Consider the following 27,461-nt stretch of genomic DNA (forward strand, 5'->3'; position numbering starts at 1 on the left):
ACCCCACACTCCACAAAAACACCAGAGAAAGTCCTAGATATATTTTTACTATTATTATTTTTTAAATTAAAAAATTTTTTTATTTTTAAATTCTCTATTACTCCTTTAATTTTCATTTTTATAACATACTATTACTTTGCAAAAAAAAATCCTGTTTTTTAAAGCAAACTTCATATATATATATTTTATAATTTTTGTGACTTTGTTTTTTTCTTTAATATTGTATTTTTGAGAATCCAACCTCTAATCTAGATTTGTAATCTTTGCTTTTTGGTATTTGTTATCAGTTTTGTACCTTTAAGAACCCAATCTTCAGTACTCATTTTTACTTGGGAACGAGATTACTGGCTTGACTGCTCTCTCTCCCTTTGGACTCTCCTTTTTCTCTACCAGGTCGCCTCTATCTCCTCCCTCCCCTTTCTCTTCTCTACCCAACTCTGTGAATCTCTTTGTACTTTCCAGGCTGTGGAGAACACATAGGGAGCTGATTACTGGCTGGATCTGTCTCTCTTCTTTTCATTCCCCCCTTTATCCTCCTGGCCACCTCTGTCTCCTTCCTCCCTCTTCTTTTCTCTGTGTAACTCTGTGAACATCTCTGAGCAGTCCAGACTGTGGAGTGCACATAAGGAAGTGATTACCAGCTAGCTTGCTCTCTTCTCTTTTGATTCCCCCTCTTCTCCTCCTGGTCACCTCTATCTCCCTCCTCCCTCTTCTCTTCTCCATGTAACTCTGTGAACCTTTCTGGGTGTACCTCACTGTGGAGAAACTTTTCATCTTTAACCTAGATGTTTTATCAAAGGTGCTGTATAGAAGGAGAAGTCTTGAGACTACTGTAAAAATAAGACTGAAAACCAGAAGCAGGAGGCTTAAGTCCAAATCCTGAGAACACCAGAGAACTCCTGACTCCAGGGAACATTAATCAACAGGAGCTCATCAAACACCTCCATACCTACACTGAAACCAAGCACCACTCAAGGGCCAACAAGTTCCAGAGCAAGACATACCACGCAAATTCTCCAGCAACACAGGAACATAGCCCTGAGCTTCAATATACAGGGTGCCCAAAGTCACACCAAACCCACTGACATCTCATAACTCATTACTGGACACTTCATTGCACTCCAGAGAGAAGAAATCCAGCTCCACCCACCAGAACACGGACACAAGCTTCCCTAACCAAGAAACCTTGACAAGCCACCCGTCCAACCCCACCCACAGTGAGGAAACTCCGCAATAAAGAGAACTCCACAAACTGCCAGAATACGGAAAGGCCACCCCAAACACAGCAATATAAACAAGATGAAAAGGCAGAGAAATACCCAGCAGGTAAAGGAACAGGATAAATGCCCACCAAACCAAACAAAAGAGGAAGAGATAGGGAATCTACTTGATAAAGAATTCCAAATAATGATAGTGAAAATGATCCAAAATCTTAAAAACAAAATGGAGTTACAGATAAATAGCATGGAGACAAGGATTGAGAAGATGCAAGAAAGGTTTAACAAGGACCTAGAAGAAATAAAAAAGAGTCAATATATAATGAATAATGCAATAAATGAGATCAGAAACACTCTGCAGGGAACCAACAGTAGAATAATGGAGGCAGAAGATAGGATAAGTGAGGTAGAAGATAGAATGGTAGAAATAAATGAAACAGAGAGGGAAAAATAAAAACGAATTAAAAGAAATGAGGACAATCTCAGAGACCTCTGGAAGAATGTTTAATGCCCCAACATTTGAATCATAGGAGTCCCAGAAGCAGAACACAAAAAGAAAGACCATGAGAAAATACTTGAGGAGATAATAATGGAAAACTTCCCTAAAATGGGGAAGGAAATAATCACCCAAGTCCAAGAAACCCAGAGAGTCCCAGACAGGACAAACCCAAGGCAAAACACCCCAAGACACATATTAATCAAATTAACAAAGATCAAACACAAAGAACAAATATTAAAAGCAGCAAGGGAAAAACAACAAACAACACATAAGGGGACTCCCATAAGGATAACAGCTGATCTTTCAATAGAAACTCTTCAGGCCAGGAGGGAATGGCAAGACATACTTAAAGTGATGAAAGAAAATAACCTACAGCCCAGATTACTGTACCCAGCAAGGATCTCATTCAAATATGAAGGAGAAATCAAAAGCTTTACAGACAAGCAAAAGCTGTGAGAATTCAGCACCACCAAACCAGATCTCCAACAAATGCAAAAGGATCTTCTCTAGACAGGAAACACAGAATAAACTCGAACCCAAAACAATAAAGTTAATGGCAACGGGATCATACTTATCAATTATTACCTTAAATGTAAATGGGTTGAATGCCCCAACCAAAAGACAAAGACTGGCTGAATGGATACAAAAACAAGACCCCTGTATATGTTGTCTAACAAGAGACCCACCTTGAAACAAGGGACACATACAGAGTGAAAGTGAAGGGCTGGAAAAAGATATTCGACGCAAATAGAGACCAAAAAAAGCAGGAGTAGCAATACTCATATCAGATAAAATAGACTTTAAAACAAAGGCTGTGAAAAGAGACAAATAAGGTCACTAGATGATAAAAGGATCTCTCCAAGAAGAAGAAATAACAATTATAAATATATGTGTACCCAACATAGGAGCACCGCAATACGTAAGACAAATGCTAACAAGTATGAAAGGGGAAATTAACAATAACAGAGTAATACTGGGAGACTTTAATACTCCACTCACACCTATGGATAGATCAACTAAACAGAAAATTAACAAGGAAACACAAACTTTAAATGATACAATAGACCAGTTAGACCTAATTGATAACTATAGGACATTTCACCCCAAAACAATGAATTTCGCCTTTTTCTCAAGCGCACACAGAACCTTCTCCAGGATAGATCACATCCTGGGCCATAAATCTAGCCTTGGTAAATTCCAAAAAATTGAAATCATTCCAAGCATCTTTTCTGACCACAATGCAGTAAGATTAGATCTCAATTACAGGAGAAAAACTATTAAAAATTCCAACATATGGAGGCTCTACAAAACGCTGCTGAATAACCAACAAATCACAGAAGAAATCAAAAAAGAAATCAAAATATGCATAGAAATGAATGAAAATGAAAACACAACAATCCAAAACCTGTGGGACACTGTAAAAGCAGTGCTAAGGGGAAGGTTCATAGCAATACAGGTATACCTCAAGAAACAAGAAAAAAGTCAAATAAATAACCTAACTCTACACCTAAAGCAACTAGAAAAGGAAGAAACAAAGAACCCCAGGGTTAGTAGAAGGAAAGAAATCTTAAAAATTAGGGCAGAAATAAATGCAAAAGAAACAAAAGAGACCATAGCAAAAATCAACAAAGCCAAAAGCCGGTTCTTTGAGAAGATAAATAAAATTGACAAACCATTAGCCAGACTCATTAAGAAACAAAGGTAGAAAAATCAAATCAATAAAATTAGAAATGAAAATGTAGAGATCACAACAGACAACACAGAAATACAAAGGATCATAAGAGACTACTATCAGCAACTATATGCCAATAAAATGGACAAACTTGGAAGAAATGGACAAATTCTTAGAAAAGTACAATTTTCCAAAACTGAACCAGGAAGAAACAGAAAATCTTAACAGACCCATCACAAGCACAGAAATTGAAACTGTAATCAGAAATCTTCCAACAAACAAAAGCCCAGGACCAGACGGCTTCACAGGTGAATTCTACCAAAAATTTAGAGAAGAGCTAACACTTATCCTACTCAGAAGATTGCAGAGGAAGGTAAACTTCCAAACTAATTCTATGAGGCCACCATCACCCTAATACCAAAACCTGACAAAGATGCCACAAAAAAAAGAAAACTACAAGCCAATATCACTGATGAATATAGATGCAAAAAGCCTTAACAAAATTCTAGCAAACAGAATCCAACAACACATTAAAAAGATCATACACCGTGACCAAGTGGGCTTTATCCCAGGGATGCAAGGATTCTTAAATATCCACAAATCAATCAATGTAATACACCACAGTAACAAATTGAAAAATAAAAACCATATGATTATCTCAATAGATGCAGAGAAAGCCTTTGACAAAATTCAACATCCATTTATGATAAAAACCCTCCAGAAATCAGGAATAAAAGGAACATATCTCAACATAATAAAAGCTATGTATGACAAACTCACAGCAAACATTATCCTCAATGGTGAAAAATTGAAAGCATTTCCTCTAAAGTTGGGAACAAGACAAGGGTGCCTACTCTTACCACTATATTCAACATAGTTTTGGAAGTTTTGGCCACAGCAATCAGAGCAGAAAAAGAAATAAAAGGAATCCAAGTTGGAAAAGAAGAAGTAAAACTCTCACTATTTGCAGATGACATGATCCTCTACGTAGAAAACCCTAAAGACTCCACCAGAAAATTACTAGAGCTAATCAGTGAATATAGTAAAGTTGAAGGATATAAAATCAACACACAGAAATCCCTTGCATTCCTATATACTAATAATGAGAAAATAGAGAAATTAAGGAAACAATTTCATTCACCATTGCAATGAAAAGAATAAAATACTTAGGAATATATCTATCTAAAGAAACAAAAGACCTATATATAGAAAACTATAAAACACTGGTGAAAGAAATCAAAGAGGACACTAATAGATGGAGAAATATACCATGTTCATGGATTGGAAGAATCAATATAGTGAAAATGAGTATACTACCCAAAACAATCTATAGATTCAATGCAATCCCTATCAAGCTACCAACGGTATTTTTCACAGAGCTAGAACAAATAATTTCACAATTTGTATGGAAATACAAAAAACCTCGAATAGCCAAAGCAATCTTGAGAAAGAAGAATGGAACTGGAGGAATCAACCTGCCTGACTTCAGGCTCTACTACAAAGCCACAGTCATCAAGACAGTATGGTACTGGCACAAAGACAGAAATATTGATCAATGGAACAAAATAGAAAGCCCAGAGATAAATCCACACATGTATGGACACCTTATCTTTGACAAAGGAAGCAGGAATATACAATGGATTAAAGACAATCTCTTTAACAAGTGGTGCTGGGAAAACTGGTCATCCACTTGTAAAAGAATGAAACTAGAACACTTTCTAACACCATACACAAAAATAAATTCAAAATGGATTAAAGATCTAAACGTAAGACCAGAAACTATAAAACTCCTAGAGGAGAACATAGGTAAAACACTCTCCGACATAAATCACAGCAGGATCCTCTATGACCCACATCTCAGAATATTGGAAATAAAAGCAAAAATAAACAAATGGGACCTAACTAACCTTAAAAGCTTCTGCACAACAAAGGAAACTATAAGCAAGGTGAAAAGACAGCCTTCAGAATGAGAGAAAATAATAACAAATGAAGCAACTGACAAGGAATTAATCTCAAAAATATACAAGCAACTCCTACAGCTCAATTCCAGAAAAATAAACGACCCAATCAAAAAATGGGCCAAAGAACTAAACAGATATTTCTCCAAAGAAGACATACAGATGGCTAACAAACACATGAAAAGATGCTCAACATCACTCATTATCAGAGAAATGCAAATCAAAAAACAACAATGAGGTACCATTTCACACCAGTCAGAATGGCTATGATCCAAAAGTCTACAAGCAATAAATGCTGGAGAGGGTGTGGAGAAAAGGGAACCCTCTTACACTGTTGGTGGGAATGCAAACTAGTCCAGCCAGTATGGAGAACAGTGTGGATATTCCTTAAAAAACTGGAAATAGAACTGCCTTATGACCCAGCAATCCAACTTCTGGGCATACACACTGAGGAAACCAGAATTGAAAGCGACACGTGTACCCCAGTGTTCATCACAGCTCTGTTTGCAATAGCCAGGACATGGAAGCAGCCTAGATGTCCATCAGCAGATGAATGGATAAGAAAGCTGTGGTACATATACACAATGGAGTGTTACTCAGCCATTAAAAAGAATACATTTGAATCAGTTCTAATGAGGTGGATGAAACTGGAGCCTATTATACAGAGTGAAGTAAGCCAGAAAGGAAAACACCAATACAGTATGCTGCTGCTGCTGATGCTAAGTTGCTTCAGTAACGACCAACTCTGTGTGACCCCATAGACGGCAGCCCATCAGGCTCCCCCATCCCTGGGATTCTCCAGGCAAAAACACTGGAGTAAGTGGCCATTTTCTTCTCCAATGCATGAAAGTGAAAAGTGAAGTCACTCAGTCGTGTCCGACTCTTCAAGACCCCATGGACTGCAGCCTACCAGGCTCCTCCGTCCATGGGATTTTCCAGGCAAGAGTACTGGAGTGGGGTGCCATCGCCTTCTCTGTCAATACAGTATAATAATACATATATACAGAATTTAGAAAGATGGTAACGATAACCCTGTATGTGAGACAGCAAAAGAGACACACATGTATAGAACAGTCTTTTGGACTCTGTGAGAGAGGGTGAGGGTGGGATGATTTGGGAGAATGGAATTGAAACATGTGTATTATCACATGTGAAACGAATCACCAGTCCAGGTTTGATGCATGATAAAGGATGCTCAGGGCTGGTGCACTGGGACGACCCAGAGGGATGGGATAGGGAGGGAGGTGGGTGGGGGGTTCAGGATGGTGAACACATGTACACCTGTGGCAGATTCCTGTCAATGTATGGCAAAACCAATACAATATTGTAAAGTTAAATAAAATAAAAATTTTTAAGAAATAAATAAAAATAAAAAGTACAAAAAAAAAAAGAATTATACTCTTAAAAACATTGTAGAGCTATGAAAACAAAGAGCACTAGAAGGACTAAAAGTCTTCCCAAAACTTGAGAAGGACTAAAAGTCCTTCCCAAGTGAGCTAATAATCTTTTTGTCTCTGGGGGAATCTGTTGATTTTTAAGAGCAGTCCTGAGGATCCAGCTTGAATGAGGCAGAGGTATTCTACTGTGGAAAAGAAATATACTAAGCCTTTGAAGTTCACATGGACTAGGATGATATAACAGATGACTAGAGTTGAAATCATGATCTGTTTCACCCCAAAGGATAATTCTCGAGTTCTGTAGTAGGAAAAAAAACAGACGTTCTAGACTGGAAACAAAGTAAAATATAAGTCTACTAGAGAGAGAAAGCCTGCCTCAAACACTCCACTGGTCTCCCCCTCAGGATCTTTGCCTGATTTTGAAACTTGTGATAGGAAATCAAAGAATCAGACTCAAAAAAATCTGAAAGGCACAACTGAATCTCTAAGTTTCTCAGGGCTGAAAATACAGAGATTTTCCAGGTTTTTAGTCACAAACTTGGGAGGCAGTGCCCAAGTAAGAAGGTCAAAACACAAACTGGATAGGTCTTCCTAAAACTGCAACCCAAACCAACCAACTGCAGTCCTGGACTGGATTGATATAATGGTTTATCTTATTATCTGCCTAACAGAGTAAAGGAGATACTATCTCAGGAAGAAATAACATCACTGAATGGACATTCTGGATCTAAAATATATAATATCAGAAATTAAGATCTAGTGGGAGGTGCTTAACAGCAAAGTAGACACAGCAAAAGGTAGGATTACTGAACTCAAAGGTAGGTCAATAGAAAATATGCAATTTGAGGGACAGAGTGAGAGACCAAAAAACAAAACAAACAAACCTAAAGGGCATAAGAAACATGTAAGACACTCAAAACCTCTAATGTACATGTAAACTGAAATTCAAAAATAGAGAGATTGGATAAATTGAGTCAGAAGTAATATTTAAGAAGTAATAGCCAAAACTTCTGCAAATGCATAAAAGATAGCCACAGAAAGATTCAAGAAGCCAGCAAGCCTACAGCAAAATAAGCCAAAACATATCATGGCTCAAAACAAACTGCTGAAATTCCAAGCCAGAAAAAAACTTAAAAGCAAGCAGAGGGAAAACACACACACACACACACACACATTATTTCCAGAAGAGCAACAGCAAGACTAACAGCTAACTTTCCAGTGACACCATGGAATCTAGAAGATAATGAAGTGGTATTTTGTAAATGATGGAAGATTTAAAAAAAAAAAAGCAGGCTAATTTATAATTCACTATCCAGCAGAAATATCCTCCAAAAATGAAAACCAAAATACAGATATTTTCTATAAAAAATAAGAGAATTTTTCACCAAAAGACCCCCCCTAAAAAGACATACTATTATTAAAATAACCTTTTTTTTTCAGTTTGCGGTTTGCTAGGAAATCTTTACATTTTTGAATATATGTTACAAAAGCAGGATCTGAGTTTTACGTTGCCATCAAATACTTCATAGGTTCACAAGATAATTTCCCTTCCTGGGTCACTATCATGTCTTTCTACAAAGATATTGAGTAAACGCTACTTTAAAAAAAAAAAGCTGATATAATGACAACAATTATTTTGTACTTTGTGTTCTGTTGTTCTTGTTTAGCCACTAAGTCATTTCCATCTTTTTTGAGATTCCATGGGCTATAGCCCATCAGGCTCCTCTATCCTGGGATTTCCCAGGCAAGAATACTGTAGTGGGTTGCCATTTCCTTCTCCAGGGGGTCTTCCCGACCCAGGGATCAAACCCATGTCTCCGACATTACAGGCAGATTCTTTACTGTTGAGGCACTGGGGAAGCCCCTAGTAGGCATGCAATAAATAAATACATAAATGTATGAGAATTTCTTAGTTTTCAGCCCAGAGGTATTCAACCAGAAATTAAAGAAAATGCTGACATCTATTTTTAATTGCTTTTTACAGTTTGAAAATAATTTTCACATACATGATGTCTTTAATGCTTACAAACTTATAGATAAATTAAGAGTATTCAAATATTATATATAAGAAAAGTGCATCTCCAATGAGTTAAACAACATATTGAGTAAAAGTGCATCTTTTCTCAAGCTGGGTGGCAGAAAGTTTGAGAAGAACAAAAAAAGCTAAGCCTCAAAGAGATGAAGTACCCAGCTTTCTTTAGCTAAAATAATCAGTTCTGTCTACTATATGAAGCAAACAACATATGTATGCATATATGATATGTATATCAGTATACGTATTTTTAAACATAAAAATATAAATATTTATATTCTAAAATCACCATGTATTTAACAAATGCGGTCTTTCAATTAGAGAATAGATAAAAGCAAAACCATAAGAATAAAATTTTAACTGTCTAGGAATAGACAGACTTTTGAGTTATTTTAATAATGAAGCTAATGTTTCTCCATTATTTTAAAGTACCTAAAGCAGATTTTTCCTTAATTTCAAATTTTAGGTATTTGAAATAGAAAGTAATACAACAGATATCTGTGTACCCACAATCAAGTTTAAACAGATATTAAAGTTTTATCATTTTTCTTATTTCTTTTTATTTTAAAGAAAAAATAATTCCCCCATGACTCTCCTCATTTCCTCCCCTAAATTAGCCAATATTCTGAAGTTGATATATTTTATACATTGGCTGTATATACATGGATCTATGAACAACTATTAAACTTTATATAAAAATAAGCTTTGTGACATATTTAAAACACAGTATGTTGGGTATTTATCCATGTTGCCAGCATGTGAAAGTGAAAGTGAAAGTCACTCAGTCATGTCCGACTCTTTACAACCCCGTGGACCATACAGTCCATGGAATTCTCCAGGCCAGAATACTGAAGTGGGTAGCCTTTCCCTTCTCCAGGGGATCTTCCCAACCCAGGGATCAAACCAGGTATCCCGCATTGCAGGCCGATTCTTTATCAGCTGAGCCACAAGGGAAGGCCATGTAGATCTTGTTTACTCACTTCATTTTTTGTGTCATGTTCCACTATAATAATAAACTGCAGTTTACTTAGTTCTTAGACTGATGAACAATTGGATTATTTCCATTTCCTGCTATTGCAAAAACATTGTATTAATATTTTTGACATGTCTCTTTTTGCCACATTTGAGAGTTCTCAAGGGTAGATATACCTGGAGAGATGCCCTTGCTGAATGGAAGGTATGTTCATCTTTAATTTTATTAGATATTGATTAATGGCTCTCCAATTGTGTTATATTAATCCATACTCTCAGTTGTAATGTTAACCAAGCCCCTTTCTTACATCCTCAACAACTCCTAGGGTTACCTGACAATATAATATTTACCATTCTGTGTGCATGCTAAGTCATTTCAGTTGTGCCTGACTCTTTGTGACCCTATGGACTGTAGCCCACCAGGCTCTTCTGTCCATCAGATTCTCCAGGCAAGAATACTGGAATGGGTAGCTATGCCTTCCTCCAGGGCATCTTCCCAACCCAAGGATGGTCTGGGTCTCTTATTCTTCTGCATTGTCAGGCAGGTTCTTTACCACTAGCACCGGCCCCCGCCCCGCCCCACCCCGGAAGCCATTTACCATTCTAGAGGATGTGAAAGATAATCTCACTATTCTTACAGTTTTAATACACTTGTTTGCGTCTCCTTGTCTGTAAATTGTCCCTATATGCCCTTAAGTCATTTTTCCTTTAGGTTGTTGGCCTTTTCTTTATCGATATGTAGACATTCTTCTAGAGAATTAGTCCAAAATTAATCTAGAAAAATGGTCCTTTTTATTTGTACTATAAACATTTTCTCCCAATCAGAATAAATAAATAATATGCTACAGGTCTGGGCCAATGAGAAAAACTTTACCTTCCACTAAGCAATAGATCCTACAATTTTCACTGCTCTAATTGCTCTGCCAGGAATACAGCTGTATTCCACGTGCTAATACGACCAGCACCCCCATGCTAGAAATTTAACCTGATAATCATTTCTAATGTCTCTTTTGAGAAAAAGAAAGAGTTCACTTCTCTCTTTGCCCTCTACATCCCTTGGTGTAGCCATCCTTTGATGGCTTTTGTGTGATGATGAAGCTACAAAATAAAGTGAATATATAGCATTTTCATCTTTTTCTAGGCAATATCATCTTTATTCCACTCAAAAAGAGAAGGCTCTCCCAAGCATAAAATAGTTTAGATGCTGTATGGACTAAACAAGTAACAAAGATCCACTTCATTGTCCTTTATTAGCGTTAATACTTAAAAGTATCCTACAAGCAAGTGAAACCGATTCTAGCCCTGCTTTCTTGGAGTTTTTGATCTAGAATAATTATTCTTTTTATTGCAGCAAAGATAAATAAAATAATTTTCTATGTTTACAATGAATCTTCCAAAGAGAAGAGATAAGGTCTTCATATTCCACTAAGATGAGCTATAGATCATCCATAAACTTATAACTACAATAAATTTCTCAGAGTACACTCAGGACCAAACACAGCACAGAGTTAATTATTCTTTACATAAATAAGACACACTGATAGATTCCCTCTTAGCATCGACCATCTGCTAATCATATCCTTGTATTTCTGACTCACAAAGCCCAATAAAGAAGAAAATAGAACTTCTAAAAATAAGAAACATTGGTTAAACACAAATCTCAGTTTAAATCTTACTCAATTTTTATTGGCCTTGACTTTGGAAAAAATGGTTTAATCACTCCAATCTTTCATTTTTTATATTAAAATAAGATTATGAATATGTACATTGCAGTGTATTTTAAAGATTCAAAATTACAATATCCTAAGATGCCAATTACATTTTTTAAAAAAAGCTTTTAAAATACAACATTAAGGAGCTAAAATATCTTCAATGAAATTTAGAAAGCTACATTTTTTTTCCCTTGGAGAATGGAAGGAAAAACAGGTTAATAAATTCCATCATGGAATTATGCATACCTAGGAATAAATACAAGGAGATGTTTCTTTCCTCTCAGTAATTCCACAGACAATTTGAAAACATGTTAAGAATACTAACACATATATATGGAATTTAGAAAGATGGTATTGATAACCTTGTATGCGAGACAGTAAAAGAGACACAGATGTATAGAACAGTCTTTTGGACTCTGTAGGAGAGGGAGAGGGTGGGATGATTTGGGAGAATGGCATTGTAACATGTATAATATCATTTATGAAACGAATTGCCAGTCCAGGATACAGGATGCTTGGGGCTGGTGCACTGGGATGACCCAGAGGGATGGTATGGGGAGGGAGGTGGGAGGGGGGTTCAGGATGGGGAACACGTGTACACCCATGGCGGATTCATGTTGATGTGTGGCAAAACCAATACAATATTGTAAAGTAATTAGCCTCCAATTAAAATAAATAAATTTATTAAAAAAAAAAGAATCTAACAAATTCAACTTTTAGAACAAGAAACTAAACAAAAAGAAAAAAAAAAGAAAATAAATGACTTGTTTGATTTCTTATAGTTAAACAATAAAGACTAGATCTTTGAAATATTTCTTTCATGTTTGTATAAAATGTATTTGGGCTTCATTAAAAAATATTCTCTACCCCTCTGCCTCTGCCCAAGTCTGCCCTGGCCCAGCCCCAGGATGCCTCACGCCTGACCAGTCCCCAGGCGACCATCTCCAACCTTGTCCCTGGCAGCACCGAGGCCCAGGGGGTGTCTGGTCCAGCAGCTGAGATCCCAGGGAGTGGTGGCCATGGGACCAAGAGCAAGGACAGTGGTGAGCTCAGCTCCTTCCCGCTGGGCCTGGCAGCGCTGGACACCCGGCCGCTGCAGTCCTCTGCCCTGTTGGACAGCAGCAGCAGCAGCAACGGCAGTTCATCTGGACCCAACCCTTCTACCTCCTTTGAGTCCATCACGGCAGACCCCACAGGTGTTTTGGAACTTCCCAAAGAGCTCTCGAAGAATTGATGCTTTTGAACTGTGGTGTTGGAGAAGACTCTTGAGAGTCCCTTGGACTGCAAGGAGATCCAACCAGTCCATCCTAAAGGAGATCAGTCCTGAGTATTCATTGGAAGGACTGCTGTTGAAGCTGAAACTCCAATACTTTGGCCACCTCACGCAAAGAGTTGACTCATTGGAAAAGACCCTGATGCTGGGAGGGATTGGGGGCAGGAGGAGAAGGGGATGACAGAGGATGAGATGGCTGAATGGCATCACCAACTCGATGCACATGAGTTTGAGTGAACTCCGGGAGATGGTGATGGACAGGGAGGCCTGGCGTGCTGCGATTCATGGGGTCGCAAAGAGTTGGACACGACTGAGCGACTGAACTGAACTGAAAGAGCTGTCAGAAATCTTCAGTCCCCCTCAAGAATGCATGAGCTCAGAGCTCTTGGAGGAGCTGATGTCCTCAGAAGTGTTTGCACCCCTCCTCTGCCTTTCTCCACCCCCTGGACACTACGATTACATCTACAACCTGGTTGAGACTGAAGATGTCTGTGGCCTCTTAGAGGCACCTGTTCTCAACCTCTGACTGACAGGGGCATGCCTTTCTGTCTGGGACACAGACTGTCTGGCCTGGGGGCTGTCTGGGGACCTCTCCCGGCCCCACTCCCCCATAGCTTGAGAGCCGCAGACTTCTGGCTTCCCCCACCCTTTCCTCACTGCACACTTCTGGCCGCAAGTCCCGCTCCTGCACCAACACCTGTTCTGTGCTGGGAGAGCCAGGGAAAGGAGCGTAGCCCCCTCTACCATGGAGCCAAGTGTTTGCCTCTCCTTTTGGGGGGCCTTACCCTACCTCCTCGAGCCCTCCAAGAGTTCAGGTTCAGCTGCCACCCAGTGGCACAGAACCAAGGACCCTCCATCAACCTCACAGGGCCGCTTGTCCAGCCCCACTGCTCTGTACCTGCCAGTCCCTCTCCCTTCCAGGAGGAAGTCTAGGGTGGGGATGGGCCCATGCCAGCACCACCCCCGGCCTCCTTAACTTTCCCCATGCCCGATCACACACCTCCTTTTGTGTGCCCCCTCTTCTGCTGGGCCCTTGGCCCTGAGAACCTGTTGAGGTGGGGGTGCTAACAGGAAGGAATGGAGATTTCTAGCTAAGAATCTGGGCGGCTGAGCCCCTAAGGATTGGCCCAGCCTCCCTCTTCCCCATAGCCCCTCTCCTGTTTATTCATTTACCCTCATTTAGAGCCATTTGCAGAGATTTCAAAAGATTTGCAGTAACGGATGGATTACTTTTATGCTTTTTGCAACAAAGGGAAAATTGTAATATTTGTACAGTGTCCAAGTGAATAAAGACCATGCCTAAGGCTAAAATATATATATATATTTAATATAAAATAATATATATTATATTAACCCTTAACTATTTTATACTTATATTTTAACCCTTAATTATTTTATATTAAATATATATTATATATATTTAATATATAATTTTTTTTCAACTATCTTCAAGAATCTATAGAGTCTACTCTCAAAACCATATTTTCTGGGGAAAAAAGTGGCCTGGTTAAGAGCAATTATTTTTAATGTGAAAACAGCTTCCATGTCCCTGTCTGTTTCAGGTACTTCCCAGTTGAAGACAATTGACTGAGTGACTTAGCACACACACACACAGATTTGAATCTCACCTGTGACATTAAAACATGTAGGCAACTCAGAACATTTTAAGAAATTGACTTCACCAGGAAGCCATGATTTGTAAATGCAGTTAAGTATGAGACACATACATCTGACTACATTATGTGTTCACACAGAGGCCAAAATACCACTTCAATTTCTTTATTCGTAAGCATCAAGAAGCAAGAGTAAAATGTGTCTTTCATATAGATAACATTATGAGGCATTTGGTCAGTAAAAGTGAAAAAAAAGCAAAATGGAAAAGTATATAAATATAAAATTTCAAAGTGCCTAAGCTTTCTACCTTCTACATTTGTACATGTATATATTTACAAACTATACTAGCAAGAAAACAAGAAGCAGCAGTTGAAGGACTTGAGGAACTGTCTAGTTTTCTAAGACATATTTTTCTTTTTGCTTCAGCAATATGAGTCATATTCAAGTGTTCCATTAAAGCCCTAGAAACAGGAAATTATTTTACAGTATCAATTAAACTTTTTATACTATTAAAAACTTATGGGAAATACTTTCCACACACACACTGAAATTTCTTTAACATAGAATATATACTAAAAACTCTCGAAAAAAAAATTACCACTTTTATAACAAAGGTGATTGTACTCAAAAATTGACTAAAACAGAACTTTAAAAAAAACATTTTTCCCTCTAGTTCTTTATGGAGTATTTTGCCATAACAAATCCAGAAAGACTGGAATTGGTTACTTAAGCTATTAAGGAATATTCTTCATCTATCAAAGAGATCCAACCAGTCCATTCTAAAGGAGATCAGCCCTGGGTGTTCTTTGGAAGGAATGATGCTAAAGCTGAAACTCCAGTACTTTGGCCACCTCATGCGAAGAGTTGACTCATTGGAAAAGACTCTGATGCTGGGAGGGATTGGGGGCAGGAGGAAAAGGGGACGACAGAGGATGAAATGGCTGGATGGCATCACCGACTCGATGGACGTGAGTTTGAGTGAACTTCAGGAGATGGTGATGGACAGGGAGGCCTGGCATGCTGCGATTCATGGGGTCGCAAAGAGTCGGACACAACTGAGCGACTGAACTGAACTGAACTGATCATCTAAAACCAATGGGAAAACAAAGGGACAAGTGACCTGATCAGGACTGAGTGGAAGAAATGAACCAAATTTAGAAGCTGATAGCCTCCTGGCATCAGCTGGCAGCCTGATGCTGTTACATCTACAAAACACTCCCTCCCAGTGGTTGGAAAAGTGGCAAGGAACAGCTACATACTTTCATATATCATGATTCCCAATCAGCGACAGAATGACACACTAGATTTTAGTAACAAGTCTCACGTTCATTTATTCAAAGGTATTTTCAATATCTTCCCTATGCCAGGTACTATGATAGGCATTGCATATATATTATATATATAATAGCTGTCATCATTACTCAGTCACTAAGTCGTGTTCAATTCTTTTGCATGGATTGTAGTCTGCCAAGTTTCCTCTGTCCATGGGATTTCCCAGGCAAGAATATTGGAGAAGGTTGCCATTTCCTTCTCCAGCAGATTTTCCCGATCTGGGGATCAAACCCGTGTCTCCTGCACAGGCAGGTGAGTTCTTTTGGTTATATAGTAGCATCAGCCATATTCTCACAAAGCTTTGTATGCAGTATGGGTGAACATTTTTAACTCAGTAACCCCACCGTGTATCATTGTAAATGCTGAAAATGCTGTGATAGAATAACAAGAAAGGATGTAATCTAGATTTGGTAGTCTCTATGTGAAGTGATAGTTAAATCAATGCCAAAATTATTAATAGAGTTTATTCAGTTTAAGAAGGAAGAGAGCATTTCTGACAGAAGTAACAAATTCAGGGCCAAAGTGAAGAAACAACTTAGCATATTTACAATCTGGAAAAGCAGTGTGTAAGGCAGGAGCCATATTTAATGAATAGAAATGTCACAAGCAACCACAGATCTGTTTTTGTGTATTTGCCTATCCTGGGCTTTTCCTGTAAATGGAACCCAAGAGTATGTGTCATTTGTGACTGACTTCTTTCACTGAGTATAAGGTTTCAAGGTTCATCCATCTCATGCCACATATCAGTACTTCATTACTTTGTAGTGCTTATAAGCATCATATTAATACTCATGCAGTCTGCATTTCTTTTTAGGTGATGAAAGTGTTCTAAACTGAGGTTTTGTTGATGGCTGCACAATGCTGTGAATATAACAAAAACCACTGAATTGTATGATTTTAAAGTGGTGAATTTAATGGTATGGGTATTACATCTCAATAAAGATTTTTTTTTAAATAAAAGAGAAGAAAAAGAATGCACTGCACCGAGTAAATGGTGGAGTTATGAAGCAGAACAGTGGTAGAGGGTATGGGAAGAAATGCATATAAGTGATAGATCTGCTACAGAGGAGAGGGAGTGAGGGGCATGAGAGAGGGCTTCCTCCTTCTGGCGTGACCAACCAGGTGAATAGACCTGGGAGGAGAACCACTGGGAATGTGGAAGGAGAAATAATCATGAGATCTGTTTGCTATATCTCAGTTTTCAGGCATCTAGGAGACGAGACTTGTGGAAACAAGTAGGTGGCATGAACTGGGTAGGGTCCAGCAGGCTTCCCTGGTGGCTCAGACTATAAAGAATCCGCCTGCCATGCAGGAGACCCGGGTTTGACCCCTGGGTCAGGAAGAGACCCTGGAGAAGGGAATGGCAACTCACTCCAGTATTCTTGCCTGGAGAATCCCATGGACAGAGGAGACTGGAGGGCGACCATAGCGTTGCAAAGAGTCTGACACGACTGGGTGACTTTCACATTCACAGCAGATAAATAAAAAGGCTTTGAAGAAAATAAGATCCACCAAGGCAAGGTTGTAGACAGAGAGATGAAAATGGTTCAGAACAGAGCCTTGAGGAGCTCCAAAATGTGTAAGTTAAATATGTGTGATAATGATTTAATGCCTAAAACAGGGCATTTCAGTGTTTCTGATGGCCCATGCGTGTGTAATATAGATGCTGCATTCTCCTCTGAACCAGAGGAGATATATTGCAGATTTCTTCATTAGTGAGCTAAATAATATCTCTGACATGTGTTTTTTAATATTTATATGAAAATCACAGTTTTACCTTTTTAAACAATTAATTTTCAAACGGACAACACATTACTTAAAATCCTCCCAGGAAAAAATAAAAAATAAAATAAAATCCTCCTATGGTTTCACACTGCCCTTCCAATAGGAAACCAAAATCCTTAAATAAGCCAGCCATGTGCTGCATGATCTGCCCATCTCTCCTGCCTCACCTCCATCAACTTCTTTGCTTTTGCTCTTGCTTCTCCAGTTATTTCTGGCCTTTAGTTCGTCCATTCCCCATGCCCTTTTCCCACTCAGATTGTTTACCAGGTCCTCTGCCGGGAGTGCTTTGCTTTCTCTGCCTTTCTCTTTACTATTACTATTTTCATCTCTATAGTATCCAATAAGTATCTCCTAGTCATCACCTCTGGGCTTCGCAGGTGCCTCAGTGATAAAGAATCCACCTGCCAATGCAGGAGACATGATCCCTGGATCCCTGGATCGGGAAGATCTCCAGGAGGAGGAAAAGGCAACTCACTCCCGTGTTCTTGCCTAGAGAATCGCATGGACAGAGGAGCCTGGCAAACTACAGTCCACAGGCCCACAAAGACTCGGGCACAACTGAGCAACGAAGCATGCATTCAGGCACACACAACTATCATTTGTATGATGTCTCACAATCATTTCTGTGCAAGCCAGGGTCCTTCCTTCTATGTTCTGTTCTTACAGCCCCGGGAAACAGCACATTTTAACTCATAGGGAATGTTTAATATTTGTTGAATAAATAGATGAGTGAATGGATGTTACATAAGTCCAGCTCTGATGGTTCTGATTTGTTTCTTGTGTTCCTAAAATTCAAGGAAAGTATTCAGGAGCATCTGCTTTTACGTTAATGATTTAACAGAGCCAGATGTAAGCTGTGAAATAGACCTTTTTCCTCTAAATTCAATTGTTCCTGTAAATGGCCAAAGCAAATTTCGCCCACAGCAGGCATAGTGCCGTACAGAACTGCAAAGTCAAATTTCCACTGCCTGTTTATCAACTTCACTCAGTCCCTCAGAAACTGGACTTGTGTTTCTCTGTCCGAGGGGAAAAAAATGGCAAGGGCAATGTGATCCATGCCTCTGAGGACTCAGTGAGCCCCCAGGGTTTCTCCTAGAAAGGAGGAGACGACCTGTGTTCCTGACAGGGGCCCTGCCTCTGCAGGTCACGAAGTTAGTTCTGGTACATCATCAGTCTCACCACTACACATCCGTGTGGACATGTTATTAAAAGGCAAAAGCAGAATCACAGCACAGACAGTTTCTGCCATAAGAAAAGGGCTTTTTCAGACTAAAGCGCCTGTCATCTTGCTGACGCTTCAGAGCACATCTCCCTGCAAGTGGTTCGTCTTTTAATAATTTTATCTATTAACTTATTTTTGACTGTGCTGGGTCCTGGTTGCTGCGTGGGCTTTTCTCTAGTTGCAGCAAGCGGGGCTACTCTCTAGTTGCAGCGAGCAGGCTTCTCTTGCTGTGAAGCATAGGCTCCAGGGTGCATGGGCTCAGTGGCTGCACTCCCCAGGCTCTGAAGCACAAGCTCGGTAGTTATGGCACATCAGCTTAGTTGTTACACAGCAGGTGGGATCTTGCTAACCTGGAATAGAACCCATGTCTCCTTCATTGGAAGGCGGATTCTTTACCACTGAGCCTCCAGGGAAGCCCCGTTATCTTTTATACCCTCTCTACTTCCATGCTGGGATGGGAGGGTGGAAGTGGGAGATCAACTCAGTCAACAAAATGCAAATATGGCATATAAAAGGAACTTCAAAATATGCCTAAAGATTGATTTTCTCCAGTGCTTTGACTGGGTATAAATATCTATTGACTTATGTATTCACTTTTAATTCAATCATATTGTTGTTTTCCTGTTTTCTGAGGCTTCACTTGTCACAAAAGTAGGAGGCACTATAATGTGGTGCCCATCCCCTCATTGGAGGGAGAGATGGATCTGCCAACTTATCTGGGGGGAGACTGCAAAGTTATATCCTAAATATCACCATCACACTGTTGTTCACTTACATTAGATACAAATAGAAGTTAACGGTAATAGTCCACTGAATGACCTGCAGCTGCCCCAATGTGGCCCTAACTCCACGAAGCAGCGGTGCCTCCATCCCCAGTCTTGTGTTGTCCTTCTCATTCCCTCCCACTCCTAGTCTCTTTGCTTATTATGAATTGAAAGAGGCTGTATTGGGGAAGTATAAGAGTTTGGACCCATAAACCTCTGATATCTGAGCCACATTTGGGAGGAGGGGGGCATGAGGAATTGCTGTGAGTTCTGAAATTCAAGTCTCGTTTCAATTCAATGGGTCCTGTTGAGACCTAACAGGATCAGGTGGTCAGATTCAACAGGAATCTGCTTTTACGCACTCCTCCTGCCCAGGCATCCTCAAAACATCTAGCGAAAGAACCACACATAAGAAGAGTACAACAGAAGTTAGAACTACTAATATTTTCATCTTGTGCATTCTTTTTTTTTTAATTTTATTTTATTTTTAAACTTTACAATATTGTATTGGTTTTGCCAAATATCGAGATGAATCTGCCACAAGCTGATGGAAAGTTAAGCATGTGCATTAATTCACCTTTCCTGATTCCCACTTTCTCCCATGCAACATTATTTTCTCCTTCATGTAGGTTTTTAGAGCCCTTTGTCTTCATTACACTATTTACTGATCACATCCTAGTGAGGTTGGTTGTACATGACTTTCTTTCTATCTAGATTATGATTCTTTGAAAGATAAGAAATAAGTATTATTTTTCTTGGTATTCTCAAGGCAAAGCCCAGGACTTAGCATGCAGTAAATAGACTATGAATGGGTTCAGAATGGATGCGGAAATTAGTTCTTTCAGCCCAGGAACAACTTGGTGAATTATTAAAGCCAATAATTTGGACCAGAGAGCTGACATCAGACATTACTTTAATTTCTCCCTTGACTCCACTATTTGCGCAGATCAGCCAGATCCCTGGTCTGATATTTAGGTATCCATGAGATATCAGAGTTCTAATCAGTCAAATAGGCATTCTTTATATCAAAGTACCCAAGTTCAATCCCTGGGTCAGAAAGATCCCATGGAGAAGGGCATGGCAACACACTCCAGTATTCTTGCCTGGAGAATTCCATGGACAGAGGAGCCTGGAGGGCTACAGCCAATGGGGTTGCAAAGAGTCAGACATGAATAAGTGACTGACACTTTCACTTTCACTTCAGTTACAAATGCCTACTTGATTATCAATGCTGGTGAAAAAGCCTGGACTGTGTAGAAATCTCAAGGCTAACCCTCCTGGTACTCTCTTACAACCCAGGCCAATCCAGGCTGTAGGAGGCATATTTATGCAAAGCAGCAAATACCTATCAAGTGTCTTCTATTAGATCTCAGCCTCATCCTGAGCCTTATCCTCTTTTCTCAACCTCAAGTCCTTCAGTTCTCCAAAGATGTAGGCCTTTCTCAAGCAAAGATATTTCTGGTCCTAAGTTTTACCCTCAGGAAAAGAAATAAAAAAATAAATAAGAGAATAACTTCTGTTTCACCTTTACATTTCTCTCTATCACTGGGCATTCCTGGTGGTTCAGATGGTAAAGAATCTGCCTGCAATGCAGGAGACCTGGGTTTAATCCCTGGATCAGGAAGATCCCCTGGAGAAGAGATTGTCTACCCACTCCAGTATTCTTGCGTGGACAAGAATCCATGGACAGAGGAACCTGGAGAGCTACAGTCCATGGGGTTGCAAAGAGTCAGACATGACTGAGCAACTCACACACACACACACAAATACTTTAAGTTTTGTAATGATGTCACTTATAATGATACTTTAGTTCTTATAAATTTTTCATGCACTTTTTTAGGAATATTGAGCACTTACTGTATGCCTGGCAGTGTTCAAACAATGGAGGATACAGCAATGAACAAGAGTCTACTGATTTCATGTCCACAGTCTAGTAACCAGTGACAGAAAAGATAATCAGATTTGATAAGAAAAGATACTTTATAAAAATGTGACTAATTATTGTGGACTCTGAGGTGGCAATCTAAAAGAATACATAAGATTTAACTGAACATTGCAGCTTGGCCATACCACATTGCACCAGAAATTCTTAAAAGAAATGTCTGTATTACTTTTGGTTCTTATGGTAAAATATAAAGCTTATTTTCAATGTTTTTGTTATAGGAAAGACTGGAATCATGGGTTGGAATGAATTTTTATTTCTGGCTCATTATTCCAATAAAAGCATATGGTTTTATACAGAATAAGAAGAGGATCCTTGCTGTTTGAAAAACTAATTGATGACAGGATTATAAAAAGTTTTGTCTGAGAATGGTTTTCAGTAATTTGGTGAGGAATTTCCTGTAAAGTCTGGAGTAGAAAGACTGGGATGATACCCTGGTCTTCACAGGCAAGGTATCCTTTTGCTATTACTAAAAAATACTCCTGCTTTATGTAAACAGTGTATAATGTTCCTATTATAATATTTTTTATTATATATATAAGTAGTCTATGCAAATGGGAATTAATAGCTAGGTATCAGAGGCATAGAGTTACATTAGTGTGTCAATGAATCATTGTGTTGTCAGCCCAACATCTATACTCTAAACACAGCAATCACTCTTGTAACCTCAATTAACATGTCCACACAGTGATCTCCCATGAGTCATGCTTGTACACTGACCACTGTTGGTTGGAGCTGGCTTGTCCACCTGATCCAGCCTGGGACAATTAGTTAAGATAGGGGCTGAAAGAAGGAAGCTAGCCCTTCTTGTAACTGGACCACAAACAAGAGAAGCTTGGGTTCTGTGGCTTGGCATCTTCTACATTGCTCAAGTAAAGCATAAAATCCATTCTTCAAAGAGAGAGAAAGAACAAAGGAACAAATCAGAATTGATTCTAGGCTGTTGCTCATCCAGTGTCACATTCCTTCTGTGTGGTCTGGACCAATCTATAGAAAACACGCTGCTAAATAGAGATGCATGATGTCTCTTTCCTCTGTATCTTCTGAGATTCTCTCTCCATTCCATGCCTCATGAATTTTAAGGTCTCTTCTGTAAAACTTTACTTAGGTTTCTAGCTGACACTGTAACTCATGACAGCACTTCCCCAATGGCTCAAGCGGTATAGAACCTACCTGCAATGCAGGAGACACAGGTTTGATCCTGTATCAGGAAGATTGCCAGGAGAAGGAAATGGCAACCCACTCCAGTATTCTTGCCTGGAAAATCCCATGGGAAGAGGAGCCTGGCAGGCTACAGTCCATGGGGTCACAAAGAGTCAGACATGACTAAGCATGCATGCACAGGTACATAGCTCATGACAGATATATTTCTTTGTGACACCAGCAGAGGACTTGATACACTGTACAATGTAGTTTGTACAAACCTCTTGTGAAGTGAAGTGAAGTCACTCAGTCGTGTCCGACTCTGCGACCCCATGGACTATAGCCTACCACGCTCCTCCATCCACGGGATTTTCCAGGCAAGAGTACTGGAGTGGATTGCCATTTCCTTCTCCAGAGGACCTTCCCAACCCAGGGATCGAACCCGGGTCTCCTGGATTGTAGGCAGACGCTTTACCGTCTGATAGAAGCCCCTAGAGGCCAAAGACAATACATTATGTTCAGCTCTTTAATGCCTAGAAATATCTCTTTAAATACTAAATACATTCTTATTATTAAATCAAATTATTAAGTAGTTAGTCTGCAAGTTAAAAAATGTCACTTCTATTTCTCTTGACTTCCACGGAAATAGTTCCATTTTTAAAGTAACAACCCAACAAAGTCATTTATTCATCCATTCATTCAATAAATGATTCATTTTACTCCTCAAACACATCTTATTTTGTAATTCAATTGTGCAGAAATATCTTCAAAGTCTTTAATATAATGATTTTTATTTAAATATTGAACAAAAGTTCCAGAGTTGGCAGTAGTCAACAGTCCTAGGCAAATATTCCTATTCAAATTGATATTGCAATATAATAAGCAAAATAATGATTCTGGTAGTTTTTAAATAGCTGCATTTTATTTTAAAATACACAGATTTCATAACCAAACCAGAAATTAAATGTCTGATACATTTAAAATCCAAAAAAGTATTAGCTTATTACAAAGCATAAAATGCAAACATAAATTTATTTTAAAATGTTTATTATTAGATAAAATTTAAAAATTATTACTCAAAATATGATAGACATTACATTAAAGAAAAATCAATCATAAAATTTTTGCTATCAAGTAGTCTAAAAAATTAAAATATTCATATTGTAAACAAATCACACAGCATAGTCTAGAAAAAACCAAAACAGTGAAAAAGGCTAACTCCAAAATAATTCTCTTTTCTAAAGAGAGGGGTGCAAGACTGAGGGAAAAACCTAAGACAATAGATTTTATACCCAAATGATTTTCCACTTGGAGAAATTTCACCTACTCCAATTTTGTGATTTGTTGTGTTCTTCCAGTTGCCTCCGAGGTCCAAGCTGTCTGGAATAATATTCTGAATGTTAGCACTTGCATGAAGTTAGTATAGCTTTAATGTTTCTGCCAAATGTCATTACCTCATTTCTCAAACTGAACTGTGGAAATAACTGGAATCATCTCATACAGACCTTTGATTAGTTGAAATGAAAAAAGGAGAAAAACAAGGACATAATAGCTAGTGAAACTCTTCTACGCTTTGTGATTCAAATTGCATCAATATGACTTACCAACTCTACCAACATTTGCTTAATTTGAGATGTGAGGCTAGACCACGGAAAAGTAAATGATTAGATGCTTATATGATTCAGATTCTGTGCCTGTTAGCCAATGGATTGATTCGTTTTGATCCACAAAAAGTCAGCCAGCCACATAGACAAGGTCAAGAACATAAGCCAAAAATCTAAAAACAATCAAAGAATCTTGCTAGCTTCCAATTTAGGACAGAGTGAAAAAAGGTCAGAGACAATGTCTGGTACCTTACTGACACCCCTTCCCCTCAGTTCTGCCCCTCCAAGAACGGCATAAGATTGTATGTGTGGGTATGTGTGCAATTATATTCTCATACATTCAAATGTCACTCTTCACAGGTACCATAATTGTGAATTCACCTACTTTCTAAAGTTTATAACCCCCCAATCAATATCACACTAAAAATCACTTTTGTGATAATTCATGAACATGCTCAGAGCAGGAAAAAAAAAAAATTGAGTTGTCCAAGGTATTCGTTTTCAGCTGCGGTTAGGCAAGGAGACGCTCCGGTTTCTTGCTTCACTCTAACACAGACACGACCAGAGAATGGAGAACACGGGAGCAGTGGTGAAGCTCCAGCAACGGGCTCAGGGGGTTTGAATTCTAACTCTGCCACCTATTAGTGCGGCAGCCCCAAGCAAGTCACTTAACATTCCTGAACTTTATTTTCTCCTTTGTAAAATAAGGAGAATAGAATCTACTAGGGTGAGTTGTTTTTAGGATTGAAAATTATACACTATGTGAGATATGCATACCCCCTAGGAGCTGATCTGATGGTTACCACAACTTTATAGAACATGTAGCTACTACGAATATCAAGAATCCACTGTATCTAGACACTGGTGATAAGATTCTGAGGCATCACAGACACTTACATTTGCACTCAAAAATGCCTGGAAGATAGCATTCTTACCCCAGACCTTATGTTCCCTTATTTTTACATACACCTCGGTGTTATTACATTTTAACTACAGGAATTTATGTGCTATCTAGCTTTCTACAATCAATCTTTGCTATACGAGACTGAATAGCAAATAAAAGGAAAGTGCTATTTTTAAGCTGGTAGATGACAGAAAACATGTTCTATTAACTAATGCACGTGTGCTAAGTCACTTCAGTCATATTCAATTCCTTGTGACCCAATGGACTGTAGCCTGCCAGCCTCCTCTGTCAATGGGATTCTCCTGGTGAGAACACCGGAGTGGGTTGCCATGCCCTCCTCCAGGGGATTTTCCTGACCCAGGGATTGAACCCGTGTCTCTTATGTCTCCTGCATTGTCAGGCAGCTTCTTTACCATAAGTGTCACCTGGGAAGCTCCCTATTAACTAATGGCTAATACCTAAAGCAGTCTTATGAGGTGTAGATTTATGTGCTTATATTTAGCCTGAAATATCTTCCTAGGAGGTATTATGTTGCTTATCTTTTCAGTTACTAAATCAGTTCAGTTCAGTCGCTCAGTCATGTCCAACTCTTTGTGACCCCATGGACTGCAGCACGCCAGGCTTCCCTGTCTATCACCAACTCCCAGAGCTTACTCAAACTCATGTCCATTGAGTAAGTGATGCCATCCAACTATCTCATCCTCTGTTGTCCCCTTCTCCTCCCGCCTTCAGTCTTTTCCAGCATCAAAGTCTTTTTCAATGAGTCAATTCTTCGTATCAGGTGACCAAAGTATTGGAGTTTCAGCTTCAGCACCAGTCCTTCCAGTGACAGGACTCATTTCCTTTACCATGGACTGGTTGGATCTCCTTGCAGTCCAAAGGACTCTCAAGAGTCTTTTCCAACACCACAGTTCAAAAGCATCAATTCTTCGGCGTTCAGCTTTCTTTATAGTCCAACTCTCACATCCATACATGACTACTGGAAAAATCATAGCTTTGACTAGATGCACCTTTGTCAGCAAAGTAATATCTCTGCTTTTTAATATGCTGTCTAGGTTGGTCATAGCTTTTCTTCCAAGGAGCAAGCATCTTTTAATTTCATGGCTTCAGTTACCATCTGCAGTGATTTTGGAGCCCATAAAAATAAAGTTTCTCACTGTTTCTTTGTTTCCCCATCTATTTGCCATGAAGTGGTGGGACCAGATGCCATGATCTTACTTTTCTGAATGCTGAGTTTTAAGTCAAATTTTTCACTCTCCTCTTTTACTTTCATCAAGAGGCTCTTTAGTTCATCTTCACTTTCTGCCATAAGGGTGGTGTCATCTGCATATCTGAGGTTATTGATATTTCTCCCAGCAGTCTTGATTTAATCTTATGCTTCATCCAGCCTGGAATTTTGCATGATGTACTCTGCATAGAAGTTAAATAAGCAGGGTGACAATATACAGCCGTGACATACTCCTTTCCTGATTTGGAATCAGTCTGTTGTTCCATGTTCAATTGGCCAAGTGCAAAGTGTGTGGGGCTGTAACCTGGGCTTGCAGTTTGCCTAGTGGTCCTTACCCTGCTTCTCCTTCCTGGATCATCTTCTTTTTTTTTTTTCTTTTTTTGTCACCCAGCAAGGCTTATGGGCTCTTAGTTCCCTGATCACAGATGGACCTCAGCCTTGTCTAACTCAATGAACTATGAGCCATGTCATGTAGGGCCACCCAAGACGGATGGGTCATGGTGGAGAGTTCTGACAAAACATGGTCCACTGGAGAAGGGAATGGCAAACCACTTCAGTATTCTTGCCTTGTGAACCCCATGAACAGTTCCTAAATATCTAGTTTTATCAAACACTGACCTGTAACTTCAGAGTACACTATTAGCCCACATCTTTCTTCCTCCTGGTTGTGATTCATTTATAAAAGCTTCTCTAACTTCCATCTCCACCTAAAGTTCATCTTTCTATCCTCTGAAACCTTCCAGAAAAATTCAGAACACAGGAAAAACCAACTAGGATGGGATACAACACCTGAATTAATTATCTAAACACTAGAATAGAATCTCTTGAACTCCGTGTGTAGGAAGACAGATTCCTCCCATTCTCCTCTGACAATGTGTTCCTCCATGGATCAGTATTACAGACCGTATCGTATGCTTCTTAAAATGGCAGAGCAAAAAAACGTCTACTGAAATCTACAAGGTGCCTGTGTTGTCATACAAACTATAAAATGTAGTTGTCCATTTTGCTTGTTCTACCATAAAAATGGGAAAAGAACTAAGAAACTCTCTTCAAAAATGGACCTACTAGATACCGAGACAAACACTTAACTTGTTATTAAAAACGTTGCCGCTGCTGCTGCTAAGTCACTTCAGTCGTGTCTGACTCTGTGTGACCCCAGAGACAGCAGCCCATGAGGCTCCCCTGTCCCTG

This window comes from Bos indicus, chromosome 12 (assembly GCF_029378745.1).
Source record: "Bos indicus isolate NIAB-ARS_2022 breed Sahiwal x Tharparkar chromosome 12, NIAB-ARS_B.indTharparkar_mat_pri_1.0, whole genome shotgun sequence".
NCBI classification, from domain to species: Eukaryota; Metazoa; Chordata; class Mammalia; order Artiodactyla; family Bovidae; genus Bos; species Bos indicus.